Source organism: Pristiophorus japonicus, chromosome 13 (assembly GCF_044704955.1).
Source record: "Pristiophorus japonicus isolate sPriJap1 chromosome 13, sPriJap1.hap1, whole genome shotgun sequence".
NCBI classification, from domain to species: Eukaryota; Metazoa; Chordata; class Chondrichthyes; family Pristiophoridae; genus Pristiophorus; species Pristiophorus japonicus.
In genome coordinates, this window is record NC_091989.1 from 78683972 (window position 1) to 78697702 (window position 13731).

A 13731-nucleotide genomic window follows, 5' to 3' on the forward strand; every position below is an offset into this window, starting at 1 on the left:
AGGCTCCCTAGGTATGGGAAATGATCCACGTTGTCGAGGGCCACGCCGTGGATCTTGATGACTGGGGGTCAGTGCTGGGCGGCAAGGACAGGCTGGTGGAGGACCTTTATCTTACGGATGTTTAGCGTAAGGTCCATGCTTTCGTATGCCTCAGTAAATACGTCTATTATATCCTGGAGTTCAGCCTCAGAATGTGTGCAGATGCAGGCATCAACCGCATATTGTAGCTCAACGTCAGAGGTTGGGGTGATCATGGACCTGGCCTGGAGGCCTAAAGAACCAACACCTTACCACTGACTCAACAGCAGAGGTCCCTGGCCTCCCTCAAAGACAGCGCTCAACTAAATCCACACAGGGCATGGAAGATGCGGCCACCTGCTCCACAAGTGGAAGATGACAGACGACCCAAGGTGCAACTGTGGCCATGAATACTCCATGGAACACATCCCATCAACCTGCCCGCTAAGATCTGTTGAAGAAGGCACCATATTTCTCCACTCAGCATATCAGGAGGCCATTGAATGGATAAGACAAACTGGACATCCATTATAAGCTTTTCCCTTCATATGAAAGTAGCCGTATTCAATGGGGCTCAAATTGCGGGCGGAGGCTTCCCACGGGCAATTTTTTAAAATTATGGTTAAAAATAAATGTAACGTAGTGGTCATGGTTTTTAAAAATAAAGTGTTTTTTAAATTTAATTTAATTATATTTTTGTATGTTTTTAAACTCTTACGCCTGTAAAAGTAGGCTAAATGCCTGCTTTTATCAGGCGCAAGAATTTTGAGGACATTTGCTAGGCAAGATATGGGTGAATACTGCAATCTTGCTCTTGCAAATGTCCTCACACCCGATATGTATTGGATCCGTCAAGCTGCAGATCGGAAAAGCCGGTTTTCAGCACATGCGCTGAAAACCGGCTTTTGCAATACCTTCCCAGGTCCATCGACACTCAGTACGGACCCGGAGAAGCCAGGATTTCCAGCCCAATTTAAAGCCACTTTTCATGAACACATTGCCCTTTGTAATATATCCTTAACTCTTGCTAGCTAGTATCTTCTCCTAGGCTATCACAACTCTGATTTATATTTTAAAAAAACAGTTAATAACATTAAATAAGCATTTCCTAAGACAAGTTTCCATAATACTAATAAGCTCTTCCATCACATTCTGCAAGGTGCCCGGGACTTAAAAATAAATCCACCTTGTTAAGGACATTGCAGAGTAATCCATGCTATTCTGCTGAAGAACTGACCCAGCATTGCAGCCTGTTGCTAGCTATTGGGAACAGAATACCTGTATATTAATAGGCTTGGTTGATAAATCTAGCATTTAAAACAATGGGAGGGTTGTTATTGGATGTTAGAGATTTAATTGGAGTCAATAAATAAAAATCCTAAAACAGGTGATCACATCAGAGTAGGTTTCTGGAACGGTACTGTACTTCCTCGATCTGGTTCTGGATTTTTCTGCAGACTGACAAAATTTGAATCTTCTTAGATAAATATGATAGTTACAGAAGTACACCATACCATATAGGTTACCCCTCTATATATTCCTAACCCAGAAAGCCAAAACACTGACACATCAACATGTTTAAGTACGTATTTATCCTTTCTAAAAATGTGAGCTAAAATAAACTGACATCTTAGTCTGTACGAGTACTTACATTTCAGTCGAACAGCTTCACCGACACAACTTCGCTGGTAGTAATGCAGGTACATAAACAACGTGGCCTGCAGTACTGTGCCAACTCTAAAGTTGTATTTTTTTCTTATAAAACAGAATATCATATATCCATTTCAATGCATTTTTCAAGGATAAACACCCAATATTAATTCAGTTAAAATTGTGTAACTGGACAGCAGGAGTTTACCATCTGTGGTATTGCGCACAGCCACCTATACTGGCCAAATGGCACCAACAATTTGCCATCACGATAGGAGTCAGTTATAAAGGCCCCAAGTTTCCACATGATTTGCTCCTGATTTTTAGGAGCAACTGGTGGAGAACGGAGTATCTTAGAAATCGCAATTCTCCACATTTAAGTTTTCTGCAATTCTAGTCATGTAGAACAGTTTCACTTTTGAACAGAAATTTTTTTTCCAAAAGGGGGCGGGTCCGGCCACTGACGCCTGATTTGAAAGTTTCCACAGTGAAAACGTACTCCAAACTTAGAATGAAGCAAGTGAAGATTTTTGTAGGCCTGAAAAAACCTTGTCTACACATTAAAAAATCAGGCGCCGGTTACAAATTAGGCGTCCGGAACGAGGTGGGGGGGGGGGGGAAAAGGGAAGTCATTACATTCTACAATAAATCCTTAGTTATACTTATACAAATATTATACAAATAATTCCAACCTGAATAAAAATTTATAAGCAAAGAAAAGATTAAATAAACCATGTTCCTACCTGTGTGAAAGTGCTTCAAGGCAGGCCTTTCAGGCAGGGAGAAGGCTGCAGGAAGCCTCACAAGTTGAGGCAGCCGTTCCCGATGGCGGGGGGGGAAGGCAGTGAGGGCCCGACCGACAGCAGCAGCCGTTCCCGACGGCAGGGGAGGGGAGGGGGGGTAGGCAGTGAGGGCCCGACCGACGGCAGCAGCCGTTCCCGACGGCAGGGGAGGGGAGGCAGTGAGGGCCCGACCGACGGCAGCAGCCTTTGCAGACGGCAGGGGAGGGGAGGCAGTGAGGGCCCGACCGACGGCAGCAGCAGTTCCCGACAGCGGGGGGGGGGAAGAGTCAGTAAGGACCCGACCGACGGCAGCAGCCGTTCCCGACGGCAGGGGAGGGGAGGTAGTGAGGGCCCGATCGAAGACAGCAACCGTTCTCGGCGGCAGCAGGGGGAAGGCAGTGAGGGCCCAACCGACGGCAGCGGGGGGGAGGCAGGGAGAAGGCTGCAGGAAGCCTCAGAAGTTGAGGCAGCCATTCCCGATGGCGGGGGGGGGGGGGGGGGGGGGGGGGAAGGCCCCCCTGCCGTCAGTCGGGCCCGTCGGGAAACGGCTGCCTCAACTTCTGAGGCTTCCTGCAGCCTTCTCACTGCTGCAAGAAACCTTAGTGCTGTTCATGGAAGGGCAATGTGGTTTTATTAAAAAATGTTAAAAATTGAACAGCTACAAAGAACTACAAAAATGGCCGAGTGCCAATGTTTCCTTCACACTGCGCGTGCGCGAACGCTCCAACGCGCACGGTTTCCGGTACGAAAAAAACTCATTTAAATGGTACCCGCCCCCTCCTACTTACAAAATCGGCGCGAGTGGTAGGCTCCGGCCCCTGGGCACCGCGCCAAGCTGACATCGAGCTGCAAAGCGCTGGAGAATAGCGTGTTTTTTTTCAGACGCCATTTTCGGCGCGAAAAACGGGCGCCCAGCTCAGAGGGGCGCCTGTTTTGCCGCGTGTGGAAACTTGGGGCCAAAAAGTGCACTTAAACTGTCTTAAGCACATCAACGCTTTTGGGAAATTTGAGCAGCTCTTTGCATCTCATTAAAGTACAATTACCTATTAAGTCATTTCAGGTAGCTCTGCCGACTTCAGTCACCTCCATGGCCTGCGATTGTAAGAAGAATAGAAAAGCAAAATATTATTTAAATGGAGACTACAGAATGCTGCAGTGTGCGCAGTGCGTATGCGCGCTGTATGGGCAAACTTCCCGAAATGGGCAGAATTGGTATAGGTGGCTGGTTACGCCCCCTTTGGCTGAAAAAAAAACTGGCCGAAAAAAAATCATTACTAACTGAGTTACACTGGTGCAAATTGATTGGGGAAAACTGTGCTTTTTTTTTTAAAAACTTAGGCCAAAAAGAGCAGCCTACTCAAAAAAAACATCGCAAATCACTGGGGAAAATTGAGCCCCAAGTGACAGTTTGATATTGTAATCCATGAAGCAGTCCATCCAATGACTCCAAGTCAAAGTGAATATCTTCACTGAGGTGTACGAAAGCATGGGCCTTATACTAAACATCTGTAAGGCAAAGTTACTACACCAGCCTGTCCCCGCCGCACAGCACTGCCCCCCAGTCATCAAAATCCACGGCGCGGTCCTGAACAACGTGGACCACTTCCCATACCTCGGGAGCCTCTTAACAAGGGCAAACATTGACGATGAGATCCAACACCACCTCCAGTGCAGCCTTCGGCCGCCTGAGGAAGTGTGTTCTAAGATCAGGCCCTTAAATCTGCCACCAAGATCATGGTCTACAGGGCTGTAGTGATACCTGCCCTCCTGTCTGGCTCAGAAACATGGACCATATACAGGAGAGATTGTGGAGCGATGTGATCGGGGCCCAGGAGAGGCGAGAGTTCGGGGCTCAGGAGAGGCGAGAGTTCGGGGCTCAGGAGAGGCGAGGGCCCAGGGGCAACACGGGCCAGCCCACACTACAATATGTGTGCGCACAAGGTCCATGCAGCAGAGCTAGTCTTGGATAATCCTTGCCACTGAACCAAGACCTAGCTCTGTCGAGCCCGTGTGGTGGTTGGTGTGCAACGGCCACCCCATATTAAAAAAATCCACGCACAGGCACCTTCAATATGTAGTTCGGGACCTGGAATATTAGGTCCTTCATTGAAACATCTGTGAACTCATCCCTTTTTGGCGTGGAAGCAAGTCATCCTCAATACGAGGGACTGCCTATGATGATGTTACAGTAGACACCTCAAATCGCTGGAGAAATACCACCAACGATGTCTCAAGATCCTGCAAATCCCGAGGAGACAGACGCACCAACGTTAGCGATACCGACCAGGCCAACATCCCCAGCATTGAAGCACTGACCACAGTCGACCAGCTGTGCTGGGCGGGCCACATTGTTCGCATGCCTGACACAAAACTCCCAAAGCAAGCTCTACTCGGAACTCCTTCACGGCAAACGAGTCCAAGGTGGCAGCGGAAACACTTCAAGGACACCCTCAAAGCCTCCTTGATAAAATGCAACATCCCCACCGACACCTGGGAGTCCCTGGCTAAAGGCCGCCCCAAGTGGAGGAAGTGCAAACGGGAGGGCGCTGAGCACCTCAAATCTCATCGCCGAGAGCATGCAGAAATCAAGCGCAGGCAGTGGAAGGAGCCTGCAGCAAACCAGTCCCACCCACCCTTTCCCTCAATGACTGTCTGTCCCACCTGTGACGGAGACTGTAATTCTCGTATTGTATTGTTCAGTCACCTAAGAACTCATTTTTAAGAATGGAAACAAGTCTTCCTCGATTCAGAGGGAATGATGATGATGATGATGATGAAATAGTAGCATTGGCGGATTCATATTGAATATAGAATCTGCTGGAACCACTGTGGTTTCGTCTGAGAGATAAACAATCCTATTTAGAAACTGCAACTGCTTTTAATGAGAGCAAAAACAGTGGATAGAAGATGAAGATTCCCTCTGTGTGGGGGACAGATTTCATCCGTACGCTAAACATCAGTGGCTTTATCAGAGAATAGATTAATGATTTCCTAGTTATAAAGGGCAAATTGCATTCACAGTGTAGTCACTGTTGTAATGTAGGAAATTCAACAGCCAATTATAGCAAGCTCCCACAAACAGTGCGACACATAATTGGGATGTGAACCCAGTAAAAGGCAGAAGTGAATTGTTTTTTCTTTCATTTTTGTCTGACTCTTTTGAAACAATGTCATACAAAAAATCAAGTCAATAATTTGTCTCAATGCCAGTGTAAATCTTTAAATCTGGCACAGAAGTTATAAACATTTTTTAAAAAGCAGTTTGTGAAGCAAAAGTAGGAAGGGTGTGCCCGTTACTGGCTCAACTCCAAGATCACAACTTCATTACCAATAATAGGAATATATATTTAATACTGGAGTGGTTAAAAAGTGAAGGATCTAGAAATTAGAAATATGATCAAATTAAAACTGTATTCTGGCTGTAACTGGAATTCTGTGAAAAAAGAAAGCCTAGATTTATATGGCACCTTTCACTTTATCAGGACATCCCAAAAGTACTTCACAACCAATAAACACTTTTTAAAGTGTAGAATGTTATTCTGGAGGCAAACATGGCAGCCAATTTATGCATAATAAGGTCCCACAAACAGCAACAGCAAACGTGGCAGCCAATTCATGCACAAAGTCGTCTCACAGATGAGACCTTGTACGAGCCAATCATTTGTATTATTGCACCCTCACTCATGATTAATTCTTTATTCAAATATATTTTGCCTTCGAGTACCCTCTATTTGTATCTCATAAGAAAAATGTTGTAAATGGTAAAATGAATGCTTTTGAAATGTACATAGTACTGAAAGTTTCCTATGAACCAATTACAACATTTTTGAAAAGAAATATTAGCTTTTACATAAAGTCCTCATTAGATTATAATGTTGGTCCATCAATCAACTGGCTATCCATTATGCCACATTTCTACGAATACCATAAAATGAATTTTATCTAAAGTCTCTTGTGGGACATTTTATTGAACACTTCTTGAAATCCATTTCCATTACATCTCCTGTAATTTGATTATCTATTCAAAATCAGTTCCTTCTTCAAAAAAATTAACATAACTTGCTTTCAACAAGTCTGTGCTGGCTATAATTGATTAGCCCCTGCATTTCTAAATGCGCATTAATTTAATTTCACTTTTTAAGAGTCTAAGGGGTCAAGTTTCGGCCCGAGTTGTTCCTATTTTTTTGGAGCAACTAGTTTAGAATGGATTATCTTAGAAATTGCAATTCTCGGCATTTAGTTTGCCCCAGTTCTAGTGAGTTAGAACAGTTTCATTTTAGAACAGATTTTTTTTTTCCCAAAAGGGGGCGTGTCCAGCCACTTATGCCTGTTTTGCAAGTTTAGGCAGCGAAAACTTACTTCAAACTAACTTAGAATGGAGTAAGTGTAGATTTTTGTACGCTCAGAAAAACCTTGCCTACACTTAGAAATCAGGCGTAAGGAAGAGAGATAGCCGGGAGGGGGAAGGGAAGTTTACAAACATGAAAACACATCACTTTTACAAATAAAGAGCCATCATCAATAATAAATTATAAATAAATCAATAAATCAACAACAAAAAAATTAAAATATGAAAAATTAAGTTTCTACTCGCCAGCACCAGGGGCCCTCCAACAGCGTGCTCGGACCAACCCCCACCACCACCACCCCCTCCCCAGTGTGTGTCTCTCACTGAGTGTGTTTCTGACAGCGAGGGAAGAGGAGGAGAGGGAGGGAGGGAGGGAAGAGGAGGAGAGGGAGGGAGAGGAGGGAAGAGGAGGAGAGGGAGGGAGGGAGGGAGGGAGGGAAGAGGAGGAGAGGGAGGGAGGGAGGGAGGGAAGAGGAGGAGAGGGAGGGAGGGAGGGAGGGAAGAGGAGGAGAGGGAGGGAGGGAAGAGGAGGAGAGGGAGGGAGGGAGGGGAGGGAGGGAGGGAGGGAGGGAGGGAAGAGGAGGAGAGGGAGGGAAGAGGAGGAGAGGGAGGGAGGGAGGGAGGGAAGAGGAGGAGAGGGAGGGAGGGAGGGAGGGAAGAGGAGGAGAGGGAGGGAGGGAGGGAGGGAGGGAAGAGGAGGGGAGGGAGGGAGGGAAGAGGAAGGGAGGGAGGGAGGGAAGAGGGAGGGAGGGAGGGAAGAGGAGGAGAGGGAGGGAGGGAGGGAGGGAAGAGGAGGAGAGGGAGGGAGGGAGGGAGGGAGGGAGGGAGGGAAGAAGAGGAGAGGGAGGGAGGGAGAGAGGGAAGAGGAGGAGAGGGAGGGAGGGAGGGAGGGAAGAGGAGGAGAGGGAGGGAGGGAGGGAAGAGGAGGAGAGGGAGGGAGGGAGGGAGGGAAGAGGAGGAGAGGGAGGGAGGGAGGAGGAGAGGGAGGGAGGGAGGGAGGGAAGAGGAGGAGAGGGAGGGAGGGAGGGAGGGAAGAGGAGGAGAGGGAGGGAGGGAAGAGGAGGAGAGGGAGGGAGGGAGGGAGGGAAGAGGAGGGAGGGAAGAGGAGGAGAGGGAGGGAGGGAGGGAGGGAAGAGGAGGAGAGGGAGGGAGGGAGGGAGGGAAGAGGAGGAGAGGGAGGGAGGGAGGGAGGGAAGAGGAGGAGAGGGAGGGAGGGAGGGAGGGAAGAGGAGGAGAGGGAGGGAGGGAGGGAGGGAAGAGGAGGAGAGGGAGGGAGGGAGGGAGGGAAGAGGGAGAGGGAGGGAGGGAGGGAAGAGGAGGAGAGGGAGGGAGGGAGGGAGGGAAGAGGAGGGGAGGGAGGGAAGAGGAGGGGAGGGAGGGAGGGAAGAGGGGGAGGGAGGGAAGAGGGAGGGAGGGAGGGAGGGAAGAGGAGAAGAGGAGGAGAGGGAGGGAGGGAGGGAAGAGGGAGGGGAGGGAGGGAGGGAGGGAAGAGGAGGGGAGGGAGGGAGGGAGGGAGGGAAGAGGAGGAGAGGGAGGGAGGGAGGGAGGGAGGGAGGAAGAGGAGAGGGAGGGAGGGAGGGAAGAGGAGAGGGAGGGAGGGAGGGAAGAGGAGGGGAGGGAGGGAGGGAGGGAAGAGGAGGGGAGGGAGGGAGGGAGGGAGGAAGAGGAGGAGAGGGAGGGAGGGAGGGAGGGAGGAGAGGGAGGGAGGGAGGGAGGGAAGAGGAGAGGGAGGGAGGGAGGGAGGGAAGAGGAGAGGGAGGGAGGGAGGGAGGGAGGGAGGGAAGAGGAGAGAAGAGGAGAGGGAGGGAGGGAGGGAAGAGGAGAGGGAGGGAGGGAAGAGGAGAGGGAGGGAGGGAAGAGGAGAGGGAGGGAGGGAAGAGGAGAGGGAGATGGAGAGGGGCGGGGGGTGAAGAGAGAGAGAGAGAGAGAGAGAGAGAGAGAGAGAGAGAGAGAGAGGGAGGGAGGGAGGGAAGGGAGAGAGGAGAGGGAGATGGAGAGGGGCGGGGGGTGAAGAGAGAGAGAGAGAGGAGAGAGGAGAGAGAGAGGAGAGAGAGAGAGGAGGATTGGGGGGGCTGAACCGGCCCGGCCGACGAGAGGAAGCCAGGCCGAAGACTTCGGGTGAGGCCCGCCCCCAGCAAGATGCCGGGCGGGCGGGCAATGTCTGTTAACCGTGCATATTTTGCTAATTCCTGGACATACTAGCACAGTATGGGCCTATGACTTCACATTCAGCAGGACAGATAAAGGAAGACCTGGGGAATAAGTGGATCCCAAGTTAGGCATCAATTCCAGTTTCTGTCTCTCCCAAACAGTCCCAATAACCAACTTTGTACTTATTGACTGCCATTTTGTTGCGTGTTCCCTCGATTTTAAACAAAATATATACAAATGTCGTTGAGGTAAAATTAGTACAATACCATGTTTGAAAGAAATACAAAAGTGAGCAGAGAAACAGGAAAGAAAAGGCTTGCATAAATATAAGAGTCAAACAACAATGGGAAACACAGAATTGGAGAGAATAAGATGCCGATTCAACAGAGGAAAGGCAAAGATGAGGGAATTTTTAAAAATTGTCCATCAATAATGCCACGTTAGATTTAGTGTTTCGTAAATTGTTATTTATTTCTTTCAGTGTTCTCTTCTGATTTCTTGCATCTCAGCCTCTCCCTTTCTAACCATATTTTAAACTCCATAATAATTTTTTGCATTTATTTTCAGTCCTTTGAACTGATATTTTACTAAATCCTCTTTATGGAAAAACTTTCTACCTTTTGTTTACTTTTTGATGGATAGCTGTAGACTTTTTAAATTTCATCATTTAAATTTTCATTTGTGTTGCTACAAAACATTCGACTGAAGTGGCTTGTAAAACAAACATCTTTTCAGTTCCTGTGAAGCACCTTGGGATTAAAAGGTTATACTTCTCCAGACTGGGACTCTTTGGTCTGGCAACATCCCTGGTCCGGCATCATTCCTGGTGGGAGGTCACGACACACACTCTTCATGGAGGGTCCCGCATTGTTGATGCAGGGTCCTGTGCTGCTGTTGGAGGTAAGCGATGAAATGCTGCGCAGTAGCCTTCTGTGCTGTGCAAATCCAGCTTCGGGGTTGGGACGCTATCTTGTCAGGAAACGATCAGCAAAGCAGCGCAGAGAAGGTGAGGCAGGAGTTTTGCAGCCGGGGCGTGGCGGAGGCATTCAGGAGTCCGAACGTGGTCATCAGGACCCGGTAAGTCAAGAGTCACCGTAATCTCCCGTGGTCCAGAAAGGTCTCTAGTCCCGCACCAGTCAGGTCCCGAGGATGCCAGACTGGAGAGGTACAACTTGTATTATATAAATGCAAGTTGTTGTTGATGTATTCTGCTCTGGAATAAACTGTAGCTCTTGTTATTCCTTGATTTTCTGTTTAGCTCCAGATATTCTTCTATGGATTTATTTTGTATTGAGTTATTATTTTTTTCTGGGTTATATTTAAGTTTATTTACACAGTGGTAGCCATTATATCTTCTGTGCTGGGCTCGGAGACGTGGACTATATATAGCAGACACCTCAAAACGCTGGAGAAGTACCACCAGCGCTGCCTCCGCAAGATCCTGCAAATCCATCGGCAGGATAGATGCACCAACGTCTGTGTTCTCGCTCAGGCCAACATCCCCAGCATTGAGGCATTGAGGCATTGACCACGCTTGATCAGCTCCGTTGGCGGGCCACATCGTCCGCATGTCCGACACGAGACTCCCAAAGCAAGCGCTCTACGCAGAGCTTCGACAGGGCAAGCGAGTCCCAGGTGGGCAGTGGAAATGCTTCAAGGGCACCCTCAAAGCCACCTTGATAAAGTGCAACATCCCACCGACTCCTGGGAATCCCTGGCCCACGACCGCCTAAAATGGAGGAAGAGCATCCGAGAGAGCACTGAGCACCTTGGGTCCCATCGCCAAGAACAAGCAGAAACCAAGTGTAGACAGCAGAAGGAGCGTGCGTCAACCCAGGCTCCCCACCCACCCTTTCTTTCAACCACTGTCTGCCCCACCTGTGACAGAGACTGTTGGTCCCGCATTGGACTCCTCAGTCACCTGAGAACTCACTTTTAGAGTGGAAGCAAGTCATCCTCGACTCTGAGGGACTGCCTATGATGTTGTTGTGCTGGGCAGACATATTGGAATAGAATATCCTGTTTGATTCTCAGCGTTGTACAGCATGCTCTGTGAATGATTAAGATTGTGCAAACAGCTTAGTTATTATTGGCAAAAGTACACAAACACTCACTACTGCAATTTTATTAACTGCTGAAAATTCTCCATGAGCTCCCAGTAGCCCAACATGAAGACACCACCCAGAGCAGCACCAGGCTATGCAGATTACAAAGTCACAGGTTCAAACCACAAGTTATGCTTATTTAAATTGATCTCAATCAGAGTAGTACAGCTGGCTCAGAACTCTGGGCGAGAGGGAGAGTGGATGAAAAAAAATCACCTAGGATTCCCATTCCCAACTGGTATCCAGTGATTCTTGGTGGGATAATTACAAGTGTAGATATTGGGATTTTTTTATCCCTTTTTAAATATAGGAACGACTATCGTTTTTGATCAGGGCATAGAAATTCGTAATGGGAAAAAAGTTGACAACGTGCAACAAAAACATTACAAAAGGAAGTATCTTGAAAACATGGTACATGCAGACTTAAAAAAAAAACGAGAAATAAAAGAAGAAACCATGGTTTTAAGTTTACGCATCTATATACACATCATCGAATCATAGAAAATTGCAGCAAGGAAGGAGGCCATTTGGCCCATCATGTCTGCACTGGCCGATCAAGAGCTATCCAGCCTAATCCCACTTTCCAGCTCTTGGTCCGTAGCCCTGTAGGTTACGGCACTTCAACAGCACATCCAAGAACTTTCTAAATATGGTGAGGGTTTCTGCCTCTACCATCCTTTCAGGCACATGTGTAAGCATATAGGATCCTTGCATTTATAAATAGAGGCACAAAGCACAATAGCAAAGGAAGTTATGCTAAACTTTTATGAATCACTGAGACCTCAGCTGGAGTATTGTGTCCAATTATGGGTGCCACGCTTTAGGAAGGATGTGAAGACTTGAGGGGGTGCAGAGAAGATTTATTGAATGGTACCAGCGATGAGGGACTTCAGTTATGTGGCAAGATTGGAGAAACCGGTATTATTCTCTTTACAGCAGAGAAGATTAAGCGGGGATTTAATAGAGGTGTTCAAAATTTATGAGGGGTTTTGACAGGAGGTAGGGAGAAACAGTTTCCACTGGCGGGGGAAGGGGGGGGGATGCGGGGGGGGGTCAGTAACCAAAGGACATTTAAGGTAATTGACAAAATAACCTGAGGGGAGATGAGGAGAAATGTTTTTTTTTTAAAACGCAGAGTTGTTATGATCTAGAATGCACTGCCTGAAAGGATAGTAGAAGCAGATTCAATAGTAACTTTCAAAAGCGATAAATACTGGAAAAGGAAAAAAAAAATGCAGGGCTATGGGGAAAGAATTGAGGACATGGGATTAATGGGATAACTATTTCAAAGAGCCGACACATGCACGATGGGTCGAGTGACTACTTTCTGCAGACGATTCTATGATATTATATCTCTGTATATGCATAACCTTTAAACAATAGTTTTTTCTGCTTTTATCCATCTATAATACATCATCATGGGCAGTCCCTCACTCTAAAAGTGAGTTCTCAGGTGACTGTACAGTCCAATACGGGAATTACAGTCTGTCACAGGTGGGACAGACAGTCGTTGGAGGAAAGGATGGGGGGGGTGGAGAGCCAGGCTTGCCACAAGCTCCTTCCGCTGCCTGTGTTTGCTTTCTGCATGCTCTCGACGACGAGACTCGAGGTGCTCAGCATCCTCCCAGATTGCTCTTCCTCCACTTCGGGCAGTCTTTGGCTAGGTATTCCCAGTTTCGGTGGGGATGTTGTACTTTAATCAAGGAGGCTTCGAGGATGTCCTTGAAACGTTTTTCTGCCCACCTGGGGATCGCCTGCCGTGTAGGAGTTCCGAATAGAGCGCTTGTTTTGGGCGTCTTGTGTCGGGCATGCGGCCAGGCCCAACGGAGCTGGTCGAGTGTGGTCAGTGCTTCAATGTTGGGAACGTTGGCATGATTGAGAACACTGATGTTGGTGCGTCTATCCTCCCAGGGGATTTACAGGATCTCGCGGAGACATCGTTGGTGGTATTTCTCCAGCGATTTGAGGTGTCTACTGTAAATGGTCCACGTCTGAGCCACATAGGAGGGCGGGTATCACCACAGCCCTGTAGACTATAAAGCTTGGTGCCAGATTTGCGGGCCTGATCTTCGAACACTCTTGCTCAGGCAACCGAAGGCTGCGCACTGGCGCACTGGAGACAGTGTTGGACTCATTGTCGATGTCTGCCCTTGCTGATAGTAGGCTCCCGAGGTATGGAAAGTGGTCCACATTCTCTAAGGCCGTGCCGTGGATTTTGATGATCGGGGGGGCAGTGCTGTGTGACGGGGTCAGATTGGTGGAGGACCTTTGTCTTACAGATGTTTAGTGCAAGGCCCATGCTTTCATACGCCTCAGTGAAGATGTTGACGATGACTTGGAGTTCAGCCTCTGAATGTGTGCAGACACAAGCGTCGTCCTCGATCTATAGTTCAACGACAGAGGATGGGAAGGTCTTGGATCTAGCCTGGAGGTGACAAAGGTTGAACAGGTTCCCACTGGTTCCACGGAATAGTTCCACTCCTGCGGGGAGCTTATTGAGCGCGAGATGGAGCATTGCAGTGAGGAAGATCGAGAAAAAGGTTGGCGTCATGACGCAGCCCTGCTTGACCCCGGTCCGGACATGGATTGGGGTCTGTGGTGGATCAGTTGATCAGGATCACGGCTTGCATGTCGTCGTGGAGCAGGCAGAGGATGGCGACAAACTTTTGGGGGGCAG

At 48.2% G+C, this 13731-nt stretch overlaps 1 protein-coding gene across 7 annotated transcripts in view; it reads right to left on the bottom strand.

The window, feature by feature from the left end:
• Nucleotides 1-13731, bottom strand: part of cdk17 (cyclin dependent kinase 17) — a 235815-nt gene that overhangs the window by 199499 nt on the left and 22585 nt on the right. For 2 of the 7 annotated variants that reach the window (XM_070897699.1, XM_070897698.1), the window contains one exon: nt 3494-3542. The exons of the other annotated variants lie outside the window; for them this stretch is intronic. The gene's annotated coding sequence lies outside the window, so the exon portion shown is untranslated. The remainder of the gene's footprint in view (nt 1-3493; nt 3543-13731) is intronic. 7 annotated transcript variants of the gene reach the window in all.